The sequence below is a fragment of the Schistocerca nitens genome, chromosome 7 (assembly GCF_023898315.1).
Source record: "Schistocerca nitens isolate TAMUIC-IGC-003100 chromosome 7, iqSchNite1.1, whole genome shotgun sequence".
In the NCBI taxonomy this organism is placed as follows: domain Eukaryota; kingdom Metazoa; phylum Arthropoda; class Insecta; order Orthoptera; family Acrididae; genus Schistocerca; species Schistocerca nitens.
Genome location: NC_064620.1, coordinates 620745573 through 620769036, shown reverse-complemented (window position 1 = coordinate 620769036; position 23464 = coordinate 620745573).

Here is a 23464-nt window from a genome sequence, read left to right as displayed (position 1 = left end):
CTTTCCCTCTCCTTCCCTCTTTCTGATGAGGCAACAGTTTGTTGCGAAAGCTTGAATTTTGTGTGTGTGTTTGTGTGTGTGTTTGTGTGTGTTTGTGATAGTTTGTGTGTCTATCGACCTGCTAGCGCTTCGTTTGGTAAGTCACATCATCTTTGTTTTTATATATATATATATATATCTGAAGAATAGCTTACATAAATGAACATTATAAACATCTTTGAAACTGTTTTCCTTCCATAGCAGCACTTTCCATGCCATTGTTTTTTTACATATAGTACACAGATGTGTATGTACAAGTTTACAACAGTCATTGGTTTGAGCCTGCTATAGAGAGGACGACATTGTTCTCTGAGATTTGCTTTACACATTATATGTTACATTCTTTTCTGCATTCTCAGAATTTTGGTAGTGTAGAAAGCGTCTCCTCACATGAGAAGGCCATAAGTAATATATGATTCCAAGAATCCAAGGTATATTACTCTAAGGAAGCCCATACTAGTCACATCTGTAAGTTCCCACAGCAGATAGTAAATGCTCGAAATCCTTTTTGCATACCTGTCTAACATGTTCTTCACAGTTAAGTTTGGAATCGTATAGATTCCTAACAGTTTTACAGATGTGTTTTCTATGGCTTTGGGCAATACTAACAGATGCTGTTTTGCTTTTTCTGGATGACAGTAATTTATTTGATGAGAAGCAGTGGAGGGCAGATTTGAATGGTTCCTGTTTACTGTTGTGCAATGCTGAGATGTTCTCACATGAGAAAAGCACTGTTGTATCATTCCCACAGCATATGAGAGAATGATTTATGTAGAGAGGAAGGTTATTGATAGTGACGATGAAGAATGGCCCAAAATAATGAGCTCTGTTGAACATCACCTATAGGCGAATGTTTATTTTTAACTGTGACAAACTGTCTTCTGTCGTGAGGATATGAATCTCTTACTGCTAATTCTGGATTACATAGCCCATTAAACTCTAGTTTTATTATCTGTGCATCAAAGGGAATGCAGACAAATACTTTGCTTTGATTACATAAGATAAGTAATAGGGTATACGTAAGTGATTGAGATACCTCAGACAATGTTGGTGTGACTGAGACTGGATGGTAACTTTGAGGTACTGTATTTACACAGTTGTAAGAAGAGGTTTTTTTCCCAGTTCATCTTTCAGACAATACAGGGTCACCTCATATTTGCTGATCAAACTTTTACTGCTGATGTTAACGTTTTTACACTGTTTAACAGAATGTATAGTGGTTGTCCTACATTTGCCAATGAAACTTTGGCTACTGAGGCTACATGCAAATTTATTTTGAAGAATTGAGGACAGAACTGAGCAAATGATACTCAACTTCGAACCAGTCCAAGATTTCCAGATATGCCAAAGCACCTTGATTGACACTGCATGAACAGTCATGTGATGTGACTCACACAGTGCTAATGTAAGTGATAAATGAGAATCTATGAAACAGCTGCTACAAAAAATGAATTGCTCTGCATGAAGTTTGACAATTTTGTAAAACATGGGAGGAAATAGAACCATATTCAATCATTTTAGAAACTCTTGTTGTATTTGAACAGGTTTGGAATGAAGGTTCTCATACATGTATGGATATCATTCTCATACCTGTATGGATATCATGTTCAAACAAAGTGGAAAGATTGTCGTTCAAAAAGTTATTGGATTCTGAACCCAGATCAACATTTTGATTGAGAGACTGTAATGATTTTATAAATGTGTTGTTGTTGTTGTTGTTGTTGTTGCAGTCTTCAGTCCTGAGACTGGTTTGATGCAGCTCTCCATGCTACTCTATCCTGTGCAAGCTTCTTCATTTCCCAGTACCTACTGCAACCTACATCCTTCTGAATCTGCTTAGTGTATTCATCTCTTGTTCTCTGTCTACAATTTTTATCTTCCACGCTGCCCTCCAGTGCCAAATTTGTGATCCCTTGATGCCTCAGAACATGTCCTATCAACTGGTCCCTTCTTCTAGTGAAGTTGGCACACAAACTCCTCTTCTCCCCAATCCTATTCAATACCTCCTCATTAGTTATGTGATCTATCCATGTAATCTTGAGCATTCTTCTGTAGCACCACATTTCGAAAGCTTCTATTCTCTTTTTGTCCGAACTGTGTTACAAAAGAGAAATTTTGTTGCTGTTTATGTATAAGAATACTGGGTAAAAATGTTACTAGCTTTCAATCAATTTTGAACATGATGTTGACATTCTGATGAAAATAGAATGAAAATTTATTGATAATGAAATCATATTATATGTGTGTGCAAGACTAAATTACTGGGGCAAGACTTGTAATAGAGATGGTACCAATAGACGTCAGAAGATGGCAGCTGAAAGCAAGCTCGTGAATTGAACTGAATAATGATATTTATTTATGTATTAGTGGCTGCTGTTGCATAAGACTTGCACCCTAGAAGATATTGCAACCAGTGTAACACAGTTGCTCAAGCACAGCACTGTAGGAGGATTGGAGGGGAAACAGTGATACCACCTTAGCTGTGAACTCAATTAGTATGAGCAGGGGAGTAGTGAGTGGGAAGTAAAGTATGTTGTGCTGTTGGCCAGCCATAAGGATCTATCCTGTATGCTTTGATTTTTAGGAACGTGTATCATGTTTACATTGCAGTTTATCTGGTTATTTTGTATTCAGAATTGAATTGACTGTGAAGGAGACAGTAAAAGTCGAGATGTGGCCAGTGGCATTCTTTGTATTTGTATATGTATTTCTTTGTTGGTCCTGTAAATCATGTTTAAGTACATATTTTGCACAAACGATGTAGGACAAGTCACGTTGGTACAGATATACATCGTCATACACATTGTTATTTTGAAAGAATAAATAATTAAAATTATTCAATATATGTTGAATAATGATGACAAATTTAATACAATAAAATAAAATGATAGACTTATTAAGAATATTTGAGCAATTACACATCACTTTTCTGATACTCTAAGAACTCGGAAACAGAGTAGAATCAGTGGTCAAGCAAGTACTCTTTCAGTTTCACTTTAAACTTTTGTAAATTTTGCATCTGTTTCAAATAGGTTGGCATGTGATTGTATGGCATTATGCCGGTATGATACACTCCTCTCTTACAAATGTTTCTACTTACTGTATTGACAAGTAAGTAATGGTCCTGCCTAGTATCATGAGGGTGGTAATCACAGTTATATTTGAAGATATTTCCATCTTTTAAAATACTTCCTTTTGCGAAATTTAATATTTCATACATATATAAGCAAGGAAGAGGCAGTACACTGAGATTTTTAAATATTGGTCTACAGGAGTCTCTGTACTTAGCATGGTTTATTATTCTAACAATCTTTTTCTGTGGCCTAAATGTTTTGTTTGTACCTACAGAGTTCCCCCAAAAGATAATGCCATACATCAGCAGTGACTGAATACTGCCATGGTACATTGTGATCATAGACTCACGGCTTCTATTTTGTGTGAGGATTCTTACTGCGTACATAAGTGTGTTAAGCTTTTTATTTACATGGTTAAGATGTGTCTCCCATTTTAGGTTCTGCTAAATATGTATATCTAAAAATTTTGTGTCACTCATGGATGAGACAGTTTTTTTCATCAATTTTAAAAATTGGTCTTGCAGGATGTAGTTTCTGTGAATTGTGGAAATTGACTGTCTCTGTTTTTCATTATTTATTATTAGCTTGTTTGTTCTGAACCACTGTGTCAAATTTTGTATTATACCTGTAGCTGTTTTTTGTAGGCTTTCCTCATCACGCGATTTGATTAGGATATTTGTGTCATCTGCAAAAAGTACTGTTGTCCCTTTAGTTATTTTTTCTGACAAATCATTAACATAAAGAATGAAAAGAATTGGCATAAGGACAGGCCCTTGAGGAACTCCATATGTAATGTTTTGTGCATTAATGTAAAAATTACAAATTTTTTGTGTTTTTATGTCTTTGTATATTATTTGAGTGATCTGTTGATGGTCATGAAGGTAGGAATGTATCCACTTGTTTGGCAGGCCTCGTATTCCATAATTACCTAGATTCTGCAACAGAGTGTTATGATCAATTACATCGAAGGCTTTACTAAGGTCAAGAAATATGCCAGACACATGTTGCTTATTATCTACTGCAGTTATAATTTCATTTAAGAAGGTATAAATAGCTGCCTGTGTTGATCTGACAGTTCTGAATCTGTGTTGCGCATCACTTATTATGTTTTCTTTATTTAGAAAGGCTGTCAGCCTTCTAAGAAATAGTTTTCAAGAATTTTAGCAAAGCCTGACAATACTGATACAGGTCTATAGTTTGCAGCTTCATGTTTGTCCCCTTTCTTGTACAGTGGTATCACTTTTGCTATTTTCAGATTTTTTGGGAATATACCACTCATGAATGATGAATTGAAAATATCCGTTAATGGTTCTACGATATATGTTATACTTGCTTTGATGATAATATCTGGTATTTCATCAGTACCTGCTGAATACTTATTGGGTACCTTTTTATAATGACAGATAATTCCTCAGGTGTTGTTGGAGACATGAATAGGGTTCTTGTAAGAAGTTTTGTATCTGACTGGAGTGTATTGCTGTCTGGTTGCGAGTTGTAATGTTTGGTAATCAGGTGGTGTGCTACATTAGAAAAGTAGTTGTTAAATTTATTAGCCACCACTGTGGGGTTGATTATTTTATTGTTGTTTTCTTGAAGTTCTATATTTTTGTGTGCTAATGATGTAGTACCTGTTTCTCTTTTTATGATACTCCAGCTTGCTTTAGTCTTATTCCTGGAATTTTTTATTTGTTTGTCATTTTCCATTTTCTTTGCTTTTGTTATAACTTGTCTAAGTATTTGTTTATATTGTTTAAAGTAGTTGATAAATACAGGATTTGTGGTTTGCTTTGAGTATTCATATAAGTTCCTTTTATTCTGACATGATATTTTTATTCCTGTTGTGATCCATTTATTTGTTTTGGGCACAGAATTTATAAGTGATGTTTGTTTAGGAAAGGCTGTAAAAAAAAAGGAAAGGAAAAAAAAAAAAAAGAAATATGTTTGTATGTGGCCATAAATTTATCAAACTTGTCATCTGTGATGTTTGAACTGTAAACATCAGTCCAGATTTCTCTTCTCTAGAGAGAACAAAAGTAATCTCTGTTTTCATTATTAAACTTCCTCACAATAGTTCTAGTTTTCTGGGATTTCGTGTTTCCTGGAATAGCAATTGTTAGTATATGGGCATTGTGATCACTAAAACCAGTGTTTTCAGTCTGTGTGTTGCAGATACATTTATCTGTGTTTACAAACACCTGATCTATGGTTGTTGCAGATGTAGTGGTTATATGATTTGGGTTGGTTATAGTTGGTTTTAGGTTAAAGGACTTCAGTAAGTCTTTGATTTCATCTTTAAATTTACTGGGTTTGGAGAAATCAACTTTGAAATCTCCACATATGATAATATTTTTTTAAAGGGTGTTGAAGTCCTCTAACAATTCTTCCATATGATTATAAAAAACTTTATCACCATCTGGTGACCTGTATACACAGATGATTACAGAATTGCTAGTTGGCAGTTCTACTATTGAGAGTTCTATGTCTCTTTCTTTAGATAAGCTGTCAAATTTGGTTATGTTAGTGAAGTCTATATCTTCTCAAACATATTTGCAGCTACCACCATGCCTGAGTACTTCTCTACAAAATTTGGCAGCTAATTTAAACTGAGGTAGGTATGCTAGTTCTATCATGGCTTTATTTAGCCAGTGCTCAGTAAAGCATAAAACAGAAATATCACTCATATCATTTAACAAGATTTGTATTTCATTCAGTTTATTGGAAAGAGACTGAACATTCTGATGGAACAATTTAAAGTATGAAGCAGGGACTGTATCGTGTCTTGCTTGACCACTTACCTCTTTTATACATCTAATATTGTTAGCTGTAAAAAATCCTCCTTGATTTGAGGTGTGGGTGGTGTCTTCTTGCTAGCTGGTTCCCTGGATTCTGGGCCCTGCCTTTCGTTTGCTGTGGTGCTTCTAATGGTAATCCACTTGTCAAAGCAATTGTTTCATTTTAGGCATGGTTTTCACATTGTATCTATTTTGTTGAAACACTGATTTCTTCAGGTAGACTGGTCAATTCAGAGATACAAGCATCTGGTTTGTACAACTGTTAATTTTAATTAACGAAGACAGTCTATTGTACTGCTGTGTAGTCAATGGTCACTGTGATGTATGGTGGAAATGGAACAGGATGTTAAAGACATTGGACGTATGCAGCCAATGAGAGAGCAGCGAACAGACAAAATGTTGGGAAACAAGACACAGTCCAACATTCTCACATCACTAAATAAACGAAATCCTATTTGTATATGCATAAAACCAGCTGTGCTCTCAGACTGCAAGCTAACCACAGCCCCAGAAATTGCAACATATTCAGTAGGATCAGTCAAATTTTTGTGACAGTGAAGATAAAAATTTCGCAGCTGTGCTATAATGATGATGATGAGTAAAAAATACTGGTACTCCAGATGACAGGGTTGATAAGTGAAAAATGTGGAAAAGAAAACAGGCTGCAAATTAATTTAAACAATTTTTCTTCGTTTATTTTATTCCTCCTTATATTATCAAAACGTAAACAATCAATAAATGGCATAAATTTAGCATAGGTATTATGTTAACTTTTTAGACAGATACAATAACTGTTTGCAATTTTGGTTAGTCAGGATATGTTAAAAATAATTTTTTCTCAAGAAGCCCCTTGAAAATGGGGTCACCATCTAATCAGGGTTGTTTTATACTTGGATAAATGTGGTATATGTTGATCATTCTTTTTTAAATACTAGAGAAACTTTAGAAATTTTTGAGGGAATCTGGAAACACTCAAGATGTCAACATTTCTTAGGTATGGAAGCCAATGGTCTACATATTAAATCTATTGTTGTCTTTATCATGTAATTGGACAGCCAGTAACAGCCCATACTTCTAGAGTTTGATAGTTTTGAGACCTCTTTTAATTTCAGTGGCTGTGATACTTTATCAAATAAAACATGATCTTCTGGTGGATGGACACTGAGTAAATTTCATGCAGATGTGGCTGTAGGAAGTAATAAATGAAATACAGTAGTTAGAAGAAGCAACAATCTCAACTTCTACTGATTACTAGTAAGAGTGACGTCCATTTGTCTGGCAAACTGTAGTCCTGCTACGGACAGCTGGACCCATAGTGCATCTGCTAATCTTCACCTATTGGAATGTAGAACTAATAGAACTCCATTCTAGATACTCTGGAGATACACCATCTGGCTGAAAGGTATTTGTGTAAATTTTCCCCCTTTCCAAAAGTGTACATATATGACTCACTATGGCAGTCATACTACTGGCCAATATGCAGTGTCCTCTAACACATTCAGCACACCACAGCAGAGGTTTTTCTTCAAAGCCAATGATGATGGGTGATGTTATCAGTAAGGATTCATCAACAGAACCTGTTGTCCAACTTTGTACGGAGGTAACTTACTGACACACTGCCCTGTCTGTTCCTGATGCTTTCAGCACCTTTGCATCCACTTTTCTTCACTCTCTATGACACATAGTAAAGAAGTTTCCAAAAATATTGCACTGAATCCCCATGTTTCCCAAATAGAGGTTTTTCTACCTCAAAAGGCAGAGGCATCTTCGTTCCGTATACTATTTGATAGGATAAGAGCACAATACTGCAGTGTTCTTTACTGTTATATGCTGATACAGAATACGGGAGCCACACTCCATCATTTGGTTGATGTTCACTTAAAAACTTAAAATTTGGAAATTGTATGATGAAAGTGGTCTCTTCTTCCATTTGAAGGGATCTTCTAATGCTAAGCTTGTGAATACTTAGCAAACTTGGTAACTTTTTCATCAGATCGGACATAAAGTTGATAGCCTGAAATGATTATTGTGCCAGGAACACAAAATTCTAGTAGTGCTGTGGAATTCTGTTGAATGGTCTGGCAACAGCCATCACCACTATTTCAAATTCTTTGGATGGTTCTGCCAACCTTAGCAGTTGATGTCTGAGAGTGGCATGTTGTGTGCCTGATATATGGTTTCTAACCTATTATTCTAAGTTGTGCTGCTGGTCCTTGGCCTAAATTTTTTGGATACTCGTCAATCAGTTGCTATCCAACCTCCAAGACCTGCCAAAACATTGTAATATGCATGCCTTAGTATTTTCCACAGTTTCTCATTCTGTGCAACTAGCCTTTGTGTGTCACAGACCATGGCTGCACCCCAAATTCTGCAGTCAGTATTAGCAGACCATGCCTCTTGCCACTCAGCAATGCTCTTACCCACTGCTCACAGTTCTCTTACTCACAGTAATCTGGCTGAAGAGTGTTTTAATCCTAGAAACCACTTCAACACAGCATGGCCTGTCACAACTTAAAATTTTCTTCCATGCAGGCAACAATGTAAGTACATAATAAAGTTGTCAAATAATTACACTGCGCGTATTAAACTGCCACTGGTATTATTTGCCATCTGTATCTTGTCTGAGAATTCATCTGACAGCCAAACAACTTGCATCACATAATAAAATTAGTTTTTAAAGTTGGAAACACCAATAATGAGATTCTCAATAATGCTCATTTTACCTTGTGAAACACAGACTGACAGACAGTGGACCACTGAATTTTTGCTCCTGTCCTCAAAGAACAGTATAATGGCTCAGAAACTTTGACATAACATTGAAGGATTTTTCTGTGTTTATTACAAAGTCCTAGAAATGACTGAAGCAGCTTTTTCTGTAGTGGAAAGAACTCATGTATAGTAGAAATTAAATCTGGTTCAGTTTCCACTTGCTCTTGACTAATTTGCAGCAAAATGACATTTATCAATTCACATTGTTAAATGTGCTGTACAGTCTGTTGAATAACTATTCCAAGAACTGTACATGCTCTTCCATACCTTAGAAAATGGAATTATGTAGTCAAGCTAAGCCATCCATTGCTTTGGTTTTAGTCAGCACACTATCTAACAGGCTTTGGAAAGTAACTGGTGTAGTTTTTAAGCCCAATAGCACCCAGTGATATTGATTGCACTTCCATGGGACAGTGAGTGTACCGGTAGTATTTGACCAATCTGTAAGAACTACTTGCTACTAGCAATAACGATTTTCAAGTCCATCATTGAATAGTATGTACACAGACCCAAACTGTTCACACCCTCTGTTACATTTGGTATAGGATATGCATCAGTTGCTGTTTGTATGTTCAGTTATTTGTAGTTGCATCAAAAGCTATACTTCCTTGTTCCATCTGATGACTTTTTGGCCAACAATTAGAACAACTGACCCTACGGATTATCACTACACTCAATAATGCCATAAGCAACCTGTTGATTGAGCAGTTCTTCCATTATACACGGTAGGTTTTCAGGATTTTGTATAGTTTATCATGAATTGGACCATTACTACCCACTGGTATTATATGTTGCTTTGCTGTTGTTGCTGGTAATAGTCCACCAGGATTTAAAAAAGTCTGCATCATAGCACTGAAGCTTCGACCACTGTTCTGTTTTTTTCCACAAAGCAAATCACCTTTTCATGTAATGTAGGTGCATTGACAGTCTGCATGGGACTAAGGGCTCCACTCATCATACCTAAATCATCATCCTGCAGGATGTCCAAGTTGAATTCCTTGGCAGAAAGACCTCATCTGTGCCAAAGTTATCCACACACCTCAGGACTATAGAATCTTGAACTACTTCTCTTACTCTTGCTATATTACTATGCAGAAAATAATAAAAGGTATTAATTTCCTTAGTGGACTCCAGCAGCTGCACAGCACACATCATCTCACTTAATAGCTCATAACCTACATTCACCAAGACTATCATTTCTGTATCACTTGGTACCGTACCGTGCGAACTGAACTTTTGTGGACATGTCTCTGGTTATTTGGTACCATCTTTATAACACGTGAAACTTGTGACAATGTCACACTAGTAGTGTTGCCCCATATCCAGAAAATCTAGGTCCAAGACCACACAGTATCCATCACTATGTAATGCTGAAAATTTCTTGCTCCTAGAATGAAACTAAGCCATGTTGATCCCAATGACAACACATCACTGTCTCCTACTCCACACCACCTATATCATGTAGTCTCATAATGTCCCCTGGAAATGCTCATAAAAAATACATCCATAATCGAGCCTCCAGCAGAGTAAGTCTTACCAGTTTTGGTGGTTTACCTTAACGCATAGCTTTGTGCATTGACCTTCATAATTATGTCCGAAAATGCTTCTACAGATTGATTCCATTTCTGCAACAACCCATTAAGCTGTTCTCTAAAAGACATCACTCCATTCTGTTTGCAATACAATTGGGAAAGACCTTAATAAGCTGTTCAGATGTCTGTTGATTAGTCAATCCCTCACAGTACATGACGATATTTTAGTGTAATAATTCAATTGTAACTTAGCAAACTAGCCAGTTGAGACATGCCTGCATATGGCTTATTTAGGGCAGCTTTCAAATTGCTAATAAATACTGACACATTCTCAGAGAATCTGCCCATAAAAGGAGGCATCAAATTAGCTGCAAAAGGATCCATAGGAAGTATAGAGATACTCAGCAAGGCTTTTATCTCTTCTGACTCTGCTAGCCATTAATGAGTGTGGACTAGCTAAGTGCCAAAGGGCTCCTGTGATGCAGTATTACTTCTCCATAGCAGAGTTGCTGAAAAATATAGCCATGCTACTTGCAATTTCAAAAATTCAATCACTTCATGCATTTGTGCTGTACACATTTCCATTACTTGTGCAATCTTCATTTGATGATACAAAAAAATAAGCTGGATCACCACAGTAAACAAACAACCAGGGACTGACTAAGATTAAATCTTACATGTAATACTTGTAGATAATTTGGCTATAGAGTGCAACTGTTCTCTGACTCTTGTCAGGCCATCATACAGTGTAACTGGCATTGTCATTGTGTGTGGCAACTTGTTACTAGACAAACTGCAACAGTGACACCTAACTGAATGCTGATAGTGTTCTCTACAGCTGCTCCTAAACTGTGAAAGGCCCGCAGGTTTGTGCAACTTCAGCAAAGAAACTTTTAAGTTGAGGTGAGCATCCTGTGCTTGTAACACAGAAAACAAAGTCAAAACCAAGAATCACTCACAAAAGTGTAGTACTGGACTGTGAGAACAGACAGAAGTTGCCTCTGATAGCAGATGACTTCTGTTACCAGATGTAATATCGGTAGAGCTGGAACATTGGGTGGCCTCTGAGGGCTGGCTGGGTTCAGGAGGCTATCCAACTGTCACATCAGGTGTGAAGAGTTGATTCTGGTCTGATGCCTGTGGGCATTAGTAAAGCAGCATTAAGACACAAAACTGATATTGTCGATAGAGTACAATGCTCAATGTTTCTACACTCCAGGCAGCTGTCTTTGGCCCGGACAGAGGCAGGAGGCATCCATCTGGTACATGCTGACTGCCTTTTGTGGCGGTAGCATCAGCTCTGGCTGTGAGATGGCACCAGGCCTGTCAGTGCAGTGCAGCAGACACTTCTAAAAAGTGCCTTAGTAATTGGATATATTCTGTGCAGGCTTGATCCATGAAACATTATGTACCTTCCTGTCTTATCTTTCCTTTATACTGCATAAGTCTGAACATTTCAGTACCTACCCCTTCTGTCTGGAGTGACTGATGATGGCTTTTAACCTTGGGATCTAGTTTTGATTAACTTCTGTGATTATATTAGATTAGATTAGTACTTGTTCCATAGATTATGAATAAGACACTTCCTAATGATGTGGAACATGTCAGGTTAATAAAAGGTGTCTGTACAAGATAATACATTACACAAAATATTACATGACACTTACGATTTTTATTTCTTTTATTTTTGTGGGGGTTGGGGAAATTATCCACTTACTACATCCAAAAATTCATCTAAAGAGTAGAAGGAGTTGCCATTAAGAAATTGTTTTAATTTCCTTTTACATGCTGTATGGCTATCTGTCAGAATTTTGATGCTACCAGGTAAGTGACCAAAGACTTTTGTGGCAGCATAATTTACCCCCTTCTGAGCCAAAGTTAGATTTAACCTTGAGTAGTGAAGATAATCCTTTCTCCTAGTGTTGTAGCCATGTACACTGCTATTACTTTTGAATTTGTTTAAATTGTTAATAACAAATTTCATAAGTGAATATATATATGTGCGAGGCTACAGTGAAGATCTCTTAGCTCTTTAAATAAGTGTCTGCAGGATGATCTTGGATGAGCTCCAGCAATTATACTGATTACACGCTTTTGTGCAATGAACACTCTTTTACTCAGTGATGAGTTACCCCAGAATATGATGCTCTATGAAAGCAGAGAATAAAAATAGATGTGGTAAGCTAATTTACTGAGATGTATATGGCCAAAATTTGCAATGAGCCTAATAGCATAAGTAGCTGAACTCAAACGTTTCCACAGATCTTCAGTGCATTCTTTTCAGTTCAACCCTTCATCAGTGCATACACCTAGAAATTTTGAATATTCTACCTTAGCTACTGATTTTTGATTGAAGTCTATATTTATTAATGGTGTCACTCTATTTACTATGTGGAACTGTATGTACTGTGTTTTGTCAAAGTTTAATGAGAGCCCATTTGCAGAGAACCACTTAATGATTTTCAGAAAAACATCATTTACAATTTCACCACTTAATTCCTGTCTGTTGGGTGTGATAGCTATACTTGTATCATTGGCAAAAAGTACCAGCTTTGCATCTTCATGAATATAGAACAGCAAGTCATTAATATATATTAAGAACAGCAGAGGACCCAAGACCAAACCTTGTAGCACCCCATTCTTGATTGTTCCCCAGTTTGAGAAATCACCAGTTTTTTGCATATTATGTGAACTGCTTATTTCAACATTCTGTGCTCTTCCAATTAGGTATGATTTAAACCATTTAGGCACTGTCCCTTTCATACCACAGTACTTAAGATTATTTAGAAGTATTCCATGATTTACAGAATCAAAATCCTTTGAGGGATCACAAAAAATCCAAACAGGTGACTTCTGGTGTTTTTCACATTCAGTAACACATGGGTCTGCAACATTTTTAAGATTCTACCCGCTCACGTGCACACACTTGAGATGCCCAAATGCTGTTCTGTCAGTCATGACCCGAGAGTTAATAGACATAAATTAATGTCACGCAGCAGTTAATTGTATCAAAAACACATTACCCAACATCCACGCGAAAGGATCTCCAAGTTAATGTCACGAGCAGTGCAAAATTGCTAATTTAATAATTGTGGAAGGGGCTAGGCTATTCCCGTAACCAAGTGAACTTCCCATAGCTACATGAAATTAACATTTTCGTGACTAGAACAGCCTCTTACATCATACATGTGACAAGAAGTTGGGATAGGTAAAATTTTCATGTATATTCTAGTTTATTACAATTATTCAATGATCTCCCAAACTTTCTAAGCTCAAAACAAAATCCTTACTGACTGAGTTCTGATTAACTTTACATTCTATACTCTTTCAAGAAACAGCTGAATTGTAATATTACTGTAGCAGACCATAATCACAATAAAAGTGTGGGTGGAAGTATGTTGTATTTGGTCCCACTTCTACATGTTCCAGAAATAAGCAAGCAAATGTTCATTTATTTTGGAATATTATCACAAACTATGTGCTTAGGAGATGCAGAGACAGAAGTAGATTATGCTGTGTAGATGTCCATATGGGTACAATAAGTTTCCCTCACTAACACGAGATGAGGATAGCATACATGTTTGAAATGCAAATTAGAGCCGCATAATTTAATATGCGTAAGGATACAACTACTTGTCTACTATGACCCTAGTTACTAAGTTTGCATACGTATGCTATGGTCATGCTGTTAGTACCAACATATGGACACAGTGAAATTTCATCCTCTTTTGTCCATTATTGCTCAATGATGATAAATTCCAAAATATTTTACCTACATAGTTATGCATGGTATCATTGAAACCTCTGTGAAAAGGTCTGCACACTTGCCTTGCTTAAAATGAATCTATATAAAATTCGCAAATATGTGGTAATAATGTGCTGCCCACAGGACATGTTTCAAATAAGTGATGATTTCTTAGACTTAAGTGATGAGTCCATTCTCTATGTGTCAGTCATATAAGTTAGCATGAAAATGCTGTTAGATTGTTTTAGCTGAGGTATGTATTGAATTAAAGAACCACATAGTGGCTGGACTCGGAGGTTATAGCTCACACAAATAAATCTAATTAACATCTGAATTAAACACACACATCATTTTATTTCTACCATCTCTTAATAAATGGTGACTTTAACAGCGTGTTTCTTAAAGGGCCTCCTAAGCTAGGACAAAGTCTGGAACTGTAATTATGTCAGCGCAAACAAAGTGGAGTTTACAATGAGCATTTACTCCAAAACAGGTCAAATAAATTAATTCGACAGCCCTACATTTTATCGTGGATCAATTCTATCTAGTAACATGAGGAAATTAAACCTGATCATGAATTATCAAAACTTTTTTCTTAGAAGACTGCAGAGCTTTGCAAAATGCGTTAGACACTCACCAGGTCCTGGACAGCTTTGCCACTCAGGCCGCCTGAGATTTTGTGGGGTAATTGGAAAGAAGACAATTGCCACTAGCTGCTCTTCCCCCATGGGTAGCTGGCCATTCTCTCACTTGAGGCAACCTCTCTGAATCTGCTTTGAGACTGGAAGTAATTAAGTTGGTACCCAGAACCTACACCACTATACTACCCTCGAACCCTGATGAAGCACAAAGGAAATGAGCTTCCAAACCTCGTTATTTTTGCAGTGTCACACAGGAAGAAGAGAATAGAATGGAAGGGAAGGAAGACAGGCAGCATTTAAAGAAATATATATACGTGAGCCTTTTGTGTCACCATTGGCAGAGCAGTCAACTTCCAGTAGTAAAACACAGTTAGTTGCTGACCAAATTATGCCACACCCCCCCCCCCCCCCCCCCACACACACACAGAGTGAACATCACAAGAGTGGGAAATACTATCTCCTTTCAACGTGATTTCACTTGTGCTGTCAGAGTCAGCTGGCAACTTTGGAGTGAGAGCCTGGGGATCTGGACTTGGGCATCCAAGACAGCTTGCCTCCTCATAACAATGGGAGAACAGCTGAATTTTGCTGAATGGGAACCAGGGTCCCTCAGGGTAGAAGGCAGCAACAGTCACATTGGAGGCCTCCAAATGGTCTGCTAAGAGTCTGAGTGAACTCCAAAAGTTTTTCAGTAGAGGAAACCAATTAAATATGCCAGAATTTCAATCAAGAACTGATTCTAGTATTAATTACTTAAAAGTAGATGCCATCAGTTTAGTGAAGCAGCTGAAATCACATAATAAAGAAAAGTCCTCCAATCCAGATTATACAGGGTGATTCAAAAAGAATACCACAACTTTAGGAATTTAAAACTCTGCAACAACAAAAGGCAGAGCTAAGCACTATCTGTCGGCGAATTAAGGGAGCTATAAAGTTTCATTTAGTTGTACATTTGTTCGCTTGAGGCGCTGTTGACTAGGCGTCTGCGTCAGTTGATGCTAAGATGGCGACCGCTCAACAGAAAGCTTCTTGTGTTATTGAGTACGGCAGAAGTGAATCGACAACAGTTGTTCAGCGTGCATTTTGAACAAAGTATGGTGTTAAACCTCCTGATAGGTGGTGTATTAAATGTCGGTATAAACAGTTTACAGAGAATGGGTGTTTGTGCAAAGGGAAAAGTTCTGGACGGCCGAGAACGAGTGATGAAAATGTAGCACGAATCCAGCAAGCATTTGTTCACAGCCCAGGAAAATCGACTCGCAGAGCTAGCAGAGAGCTGAAAATTCCACAATCAACTGTATGGAGAGTCCTACGAAAAAGGTTAGTTATGAAACCTGAACGTCAACTACCCGAGGCGATGGATCGGCCGCCAGGCAGCCCGTGACAGAGCACTTCATCACTGGCCTCCAAGAAGCCCTGATCTTACCCCCTGCGATTTTTTCTTATGGGGGTATGTTAAGGATATGGTGCTTCAGCCACCTCTCCCAGCCACCATTGATGATTTGAAACGAGAAATAACAGCAGCTATCCAAACTGTTACGCCTGATATGCTACAGAGAGTGTGGAACGAGTTGGAGTATCGGGTTGATATTGCTTGAGTGTCTGGAGGGGGCCATATTGAACATCTCTGAACTTGTTTTTGAGTGAAAAAAAAAACCTTTTTAAATACTCTTTGTAATTATGTATAACAGAAGGTTATATTATGTTTCTTTCATTAAATACACATTTTTAAAGTTGTGGTATTCTTTTTGAATCACTCTGTATATCATTTAGATCACTTTGAGTATACTGATATAATATCTCCACATTTCAAAATCTTATACAACTGCTCACTTGCTGAAAGCCACACAGATCACACCACTAATTAGGGAAGGAACGAAGAGTAATCCGATGAATTATGGACCCATATCATTGACTTCTGTTTGCCACAGTATTTTGGAATATATACTGTATTTTAACATTGTTTATTTTATTTATTTATTTATTTATCATCATCCCAATGATCACATTTGTGATATAGGATTTGTCAGGGTACATTTTAACAACTATATAATATCTTTACAAAATTTGTATCTGTGCTGAATTCATATTAATCTATCTTATGTTTAATACAATATACAACTAATAAGTGTTTTTATAACATAATTTATTATGCACTGATGTAATTTCATTTGTCACATTAACTTAAACATATATTTTATACAGTTGCGCAGAGATATTCACTTATGCTGTAATAGCATTTGTCAAGCATGTGGTTCTTTAGAACAGTTTTAAATTTATCCTCATTTTCCAGCTCTTTGATATGTTTTGGTAGTGCATTAAAAAGTTTGATGCCTTGATTACATACATGTTTCTGGCTTCAGGTCCTTGTTACAGCTTGTATGTGGAGATCTTTACATTGCCGTGTATCGTAATTATGGAAGTCTGTATTGGTTTTAATTTTGTCCTGATTTCTTTTGATCAACACCAGACATTTCAGAATGTATAATGATGGAATTGTTAAAATTTTCAATGCTTTGAAAAGGGGCCTACAATGTGTTTGAGGTGGGCTGTGGGTCATTATCCGAATAGCACGTTTTTGGAATTTGAAAATCTCATTTAGACGACAATTTGTTTTTCCCCAGAATACTATCCCATAGGATGCAATGGACTGAAAATAACCAAAATATACTAATCTGGTACAGTCATTACTACAAACTCTTGAAATTATTCTAAGCACAAAACATGCTGAATTTAGTTTTAGTGCTACGTTCACCACATGGTCCTTCCAATTAATCTTCTCATCAATGTGCATACCCAGGAATTTTGCACACTGTACTCTTTCAAGTTGTTTGCCCTCCATGGTGGGATTTACGTCGCCCTGTTCACTTATTTTTCCATATTGCACATAATTAGTTTTTTTGCATTCAGTGTTAGCTTGTTAGCACTAAACCATTTTTGTATATCTTGTAGGACATGGTCCACAGTACTGTGCAATGACTGCTTCATATCACTAACTATTAAACTAGTATCATCAGCAAATAACATGATTCTAGCTTTTCTCTCTGACACCTGAATATCATTAATGTAAATGAGGAACTGCAAGGGGCCTAATACACTTCCTTGGGGTACTCCTACTGTGACCTCCCTTGGATCTGATCTTAGTTTAATTTTTTGATTAATATTTGGTGCTGTAATTTCAACCACCTGCATCCTCTTTTCCAGATAAGACTCAAACCACTTTTTTACCGGTCCTCTGATACCTATAGCTTCAAGCTTTTTCAAAAGTATGCTGTGGTCAACAGTGTCAAAGGCTTTTGACAAATCTAGATTTATCCCAACTACACTATTTCCCTCTTCCAATTTAGTGATTATTTCTTTTGTGTATTCTAGTACAGCTGTTTCGGTACTTCTCCCAGCTTGAAATCCATGCTGATTACTGTTTATCAGATTGTGCATATTAAGATAATGCGTGACTCTGTATTTCATTAGTATCTCTAAAACTTTAGAGAAAGTTGGGAGGAGTGAGACAGGTCTGTAGTTTTCTATTTTAAGTTTATCACCCTTTTTCAACAGGGGAATGACTTTAGAAATTTTCAGTTTTTGTGGAAATACGCCCTCAGCCATTGACAAGTTTGCTATGTGCGCCAATGGTTTCGCTATCTGATTAGCTGTTTTCTTTACTAATATTATTGGCACCTCATCTACTCCAGCTGACATCTTGGACTTCAGACTTTTAATCACTTTTAAAACTTCCTTTTCTTTTGTTGGAACTGCCATCATACAGCTGGCTGCCTTGGGTGCTTCCATCTTACTCTGCTCCCCAAGATTCCTGCTTAATGTCTGGGGTACATTTAAAAAGTAATTATTTATATAATTAGGCATGGCATATTTATCTACCATTTTATTCTCCTCATCTTTTAGAATAATTTCCTTGTCTTTGGTAGGTACCCCAGTTTCTTTTCTCACAACTTCCCATGCTATTTTAGTTTCATTTCTGGACTGTTTTATTTCCATATTATTACTTAATAACTTTGCATTTGCAATTACGCTGCAGTATATTTTCCTATACCTCTTTACATATTCTATATAATCAATATTTGTACACTTCCTCAACTCTGAATTCAGTTTTTTCATGTTTTCACATGATTTCTTAATTCCAAGAGTCATCCAAGAACTTGACTTTATGTATCCAGTAGATTTGACTCTGGTCAGTTTCTTTGGAAAACACATCTCAAAGTTCATCATATAAATCGATGCAAATACACTATATGCCTCATCTGTACTTGACTGTTTCATAACATCTAACCAATTTTCATTTTCTAAGATACTTATGAACTGATGACAGCTGTCCACCGAGAAGTTTCTTTTGTAAATATTATTTACACCTTTATCTTCCTTTGACCTTAAAGGGATTTCAATGGTGAGAGCATTGTGGTCAGACAATCCTAAATCTATGTTTGTTACCTCTATGTCAGTTTCTGACATATTTGAGAAAATGTTATCTATGAGGCTATTGGAGGTGTTTGTTATTCTAGTTGAATTGTTTATGTGTGGTGACATGTTGAAACCCTTTAATATGTCCAAAAATTGCTTTTTTTGTTGACTTTCAACTAGAAGATTAATATTGAAATCACCACAAAGAATAATCACAGTTTCTTTTGTGTAAATAGTATTTAGCAACAACTCTAATTTATCAAAAAAGACTTCTATGTTTCCACATGGTGACCTATACACTGTTATGACTATGACATTTTTCATCACGCCATATAGCTGGACAGTACCTGCTTCAAAAAACTTTTCAATACTTAAGTTCTCTGCTTCACATCTCTTTTTAAATTCTAACTCTTGTCTAAGGTAAATACCGACTCCACCACCTTTTGCAATTTTCCTACTATAATTATTTGCCAGTATAAATGGATTAATATGAATACTACTAATTTCTTGGTCCTTACACCAATGTTCTGTAATACACAAGACATCAGGTTGGGTGTTACTTACTGCTATTTCAAGTTCACAATATTTGTTCTTGAGGCACTGCACATTTAGAGTCATAATCTTTAGAACAGGGGAGTGAGCACTGGTGGTATTTCTCCTTTCGTTTAACACTGTTATCTTGGAGTTTTCATTATGGCTGGATACCAAAAATCCTGTTGTACCACAGGTTTCTTGTTTCTGTTGCTTTTCCTATTTGAAATGGATGATGCTGATTGATTGTTTATACAAGCTGTGGCAGCTGATGACATTTTAATATTTACAATAGCAGATGATGATGTTTTTAGTGCTTCAGCAAATGTTGCTCTTGTTAAGGTTTTCATTTCTTCTGCTTCTGTCCTCATTTGGTGTGGGATTTTAGGGAACTTTTTTGTGCATTACTTCCTGAAGATAAAGAGCTAGTGGGAGAGGGGTAGGGGGAGGGGGAGGGGTAGGGGGAGGGGGAGGGGGAGGGGGAGGGGGAGGGGGACGGGGACGGGGACGGGGACGGGGACGGGGACGGGAAGGGGGACGGGGAGGGGGACGGGGAGGGGGACGGGGAGGGGTGTGATAAGTGACTTGAGATGGCAATCATTAAAATGAGTGCATTCTTTGTTGAAGTGAGATTTATGTAGAAATTTCAATCTACAAAGTACTCCTCAGAATGTGGAAATACTTGGTTGACATCCATGTAAGTACAGAGAAATTGCCATTGTAATAATTTATCAGAGATCAGAGCCCACACAGAAAGATATAAGAGTTCGTCTTATTTGTGTGCTGTTAGAGAATTGAACTGTAGAGAAGTAATGTGAACATGGTTTAGTGAACCCTCTGCCAGGCACTTTGATGCTGTTAGTGTTGTACATCATCGATCTACATTTACATGACTACTACACATCTCAACTAGAGTCTTGCTTTGCTCCAGACTGACATAGCTGCACTGGAAATGAGCAGTTTTATGTGATGCCACTCCATGTTCAATATGCACCTGGCCTGCTTTGCTTGTCTGATCAGTTTTTCTGAATACTTTTCAATGTCCCAACATTACATTTCAGTCACTCTGGCTATTGTAGCCTCAGTATACTGCTTATGCATGTGAGTTACACTTTCTTGCTAAATCATGCATGGTCAACAGAATGACAACACCTCTCTCCTAAAATAATTTGTTTCATATGTATCTCCGGCTATGCAGTTCATGTGGTATGCAGCAATCTGTTCTGTAATGTGAACATACTAATTGCAATATCAAAGGTCTCCGCAATCTGAAACTCCACTCCATTACTGTGGCTTGGCCTGCTTTCCTTTGCTTCCTGAGTTGCCAGGGAGGATGTCTGAATTTTTACTTGGCTGAACCGATATGTTCTTTCACACCACAGCACTTCATAGCAGACTCTTATCAAGCTTCCAGTAGAAAATGTATATACATCAGCTGGCTATCCATTGGTCAGTATCATTTCAGTATTTGACGTTTTTCTGACAGAAAAGAATTGGTTATCAGATTTCACTCACTAAACACCAGGAGTAAATCTCTTCAAATTTTACAATGGGTATTTTTCTCACATGCAGAAAATGTCTGGCTTCTAGACAGCGAACACATTTGGTATGTACACAATCAGTATTTGAGATAGGCAGTTAATCATGACATTGATTCAGGGTTCATAATGGAGATGATTCATGTATTTGAAAAACAAGAGAATGCATCCCAAATGAGGTTACCATTGGCTATCTCTCAGTACTGTTATGGAGACCCAATCAGATTCCCTTCTTCGTAGTGTGAAGTGGGCCATCTGCTCTCTACATCTGAATATCACATTGGCCCCATCAGCAGAGTGCATGTACAGCTGCTGAAGCAAGGTTGTTGTCTGACCTAAACCAACATCAGAATCGAGGTGAATCAGTCAACTTGTAAAATCAAAATTTGATGGCAGACTATACAGATTTGTGTATGTAAGCAACCAGTTCAGGTAACTTGACATGAACACATGTTGTGTAGCTGTTTCTGGACTAGCCGTGATTGAAGTATATGGAACTGATAGGCCACATTGTGTTGGGCAGATGCATATGCTCTGGATAGAAATTAGAGGTTAATATTTCCATATCACATTTCTGCACTGAGATGTTTGCAGCAGTATTAATTGCAGTTCTCTCATAAACAGCATTGATGTAATTATTTGAATAGCCTGAAAGGTCAGGCAAAACAGGGTTATGGTGCTTGCCATTGATAGCATTTGCATATTTGCATGTTCCAGCCAATCAATTTATGTAGCAGATAATACAAGAATAGGATATATGTTGCTAATGTTGAGGTGTCATGTGGGAACAGGGTGCATCTCCTTACACTAGGGGGTAAGATCTCTATGCATAAAGGCATGGAATGACTAAAAAACTTTTTTCTCAGTTTGATTTAGACTGGAAGTTAATCCACAATTGACATCCATACTACTTTTGGTTTTTGAAAGATCAAAGAAAGATTTTATTGCTGTAATGAAACCTTTTGGAAAGGAAACAATCCATCATCACCAACGAGATGAGTTTAATGTTTCCAAGGATATCTTTTATAATATTCTCCTGTATTGTAATATTGGTTACAAATCCATTACACAGAAGTGAATATTTATCTTTTGAAGGTCTGGGGTTAATGACATCATTGATATATTGAACAACTTCAGTAGTGTCCTTGTGTAGAGCATACTTCAAGACCTGAACTGTTAGTCATGAAAATATGACTGATGACATTCATTCTGCACTGCTCATCCACTTACACTAAAGTACATTTTGATAATCTGGTGTGTTATTGTTAAATCACTCTTTTGGTGTTAACAAATGGCGTGATAGAGAAACTTTCTAATTTTCAAACTATCGCACAGGAAAATGTCTGTGTCTGTACTCACTCTAGTACAATTTCAACAGGTGATTGTTGAAGGAAACACATATGCTTGCTGTTACCTACTGGATTCAGAAAATAGTTCAGTTAATATTTTTTGCACTGTATCTTATGTCAGAGCTACAAGAAATATTGTAGGTTCTTTGACAGCTTTGATGATACTCTGAAGCAAACAACGTGTCGTTACTATATACTAATTTTAATAAACTCATTGCTTATACAATGACAACCTGTACATTGGAATGTGTATCAAATGCCATGAAGGGCAACACTTCAGATGTATGGAGGAGTTTAATTGCAGGTATGGAAGATCTTGTGCATCTATTATTGGGGGTCGTAGTTATGAAAGTAAGAAAATCCTTTTCTAAGTGTGTAATTTTGGGGAGAGGGCTTGTAAAATTAATGCATGGGCACTGTCCTCTGTTGCTGCTTAACAGACCAGACATAAGCATAGAAAGTGTTCTGTCATAATGTTTTGTGCCTGTACAAATATGAAGTGTTTTATCTTTCACTCTAGTACAACTATTTTTCCACTCTAATGAAAGAAAACTGCAGAGAGCATTTGTTCTTCTGATCAAACCTGTAAAATCCTTCTAGTTCCACTTCTCTCTCTCTCCCTCCCTCCCTCACTGCCTCCCTCTTCTTTGGTTGACATTTTGCAATATCAAACTCAGTTATAGACTGTCTGAATCTGAAGAACCAGCAGCATTACCAGTTGTTGTTTTCAATACCTCAGCAGATTGTTTATGATCAGAAAATGACATTCTGGCCTCACCTGTTTTTATGTAGATGCGGTGAGAAACCTCTGTCACCTCTACTCAGATAAAAATTACTTGATAGTTGACACTATACATGTTGGAGTTGCTTTCCTTCAATCGGAGCACTCGGCATCATGCCTCAACTGCTCACTGCTGCCAAACTATCACAACAATTGGCCAATTCACTTCCAGTTCTTTGTTCAGCTATTTTTCGTGACGTGTTTGGATCCCAAATATTGGGTTTGACCCACCACACACACACACACACACACACACA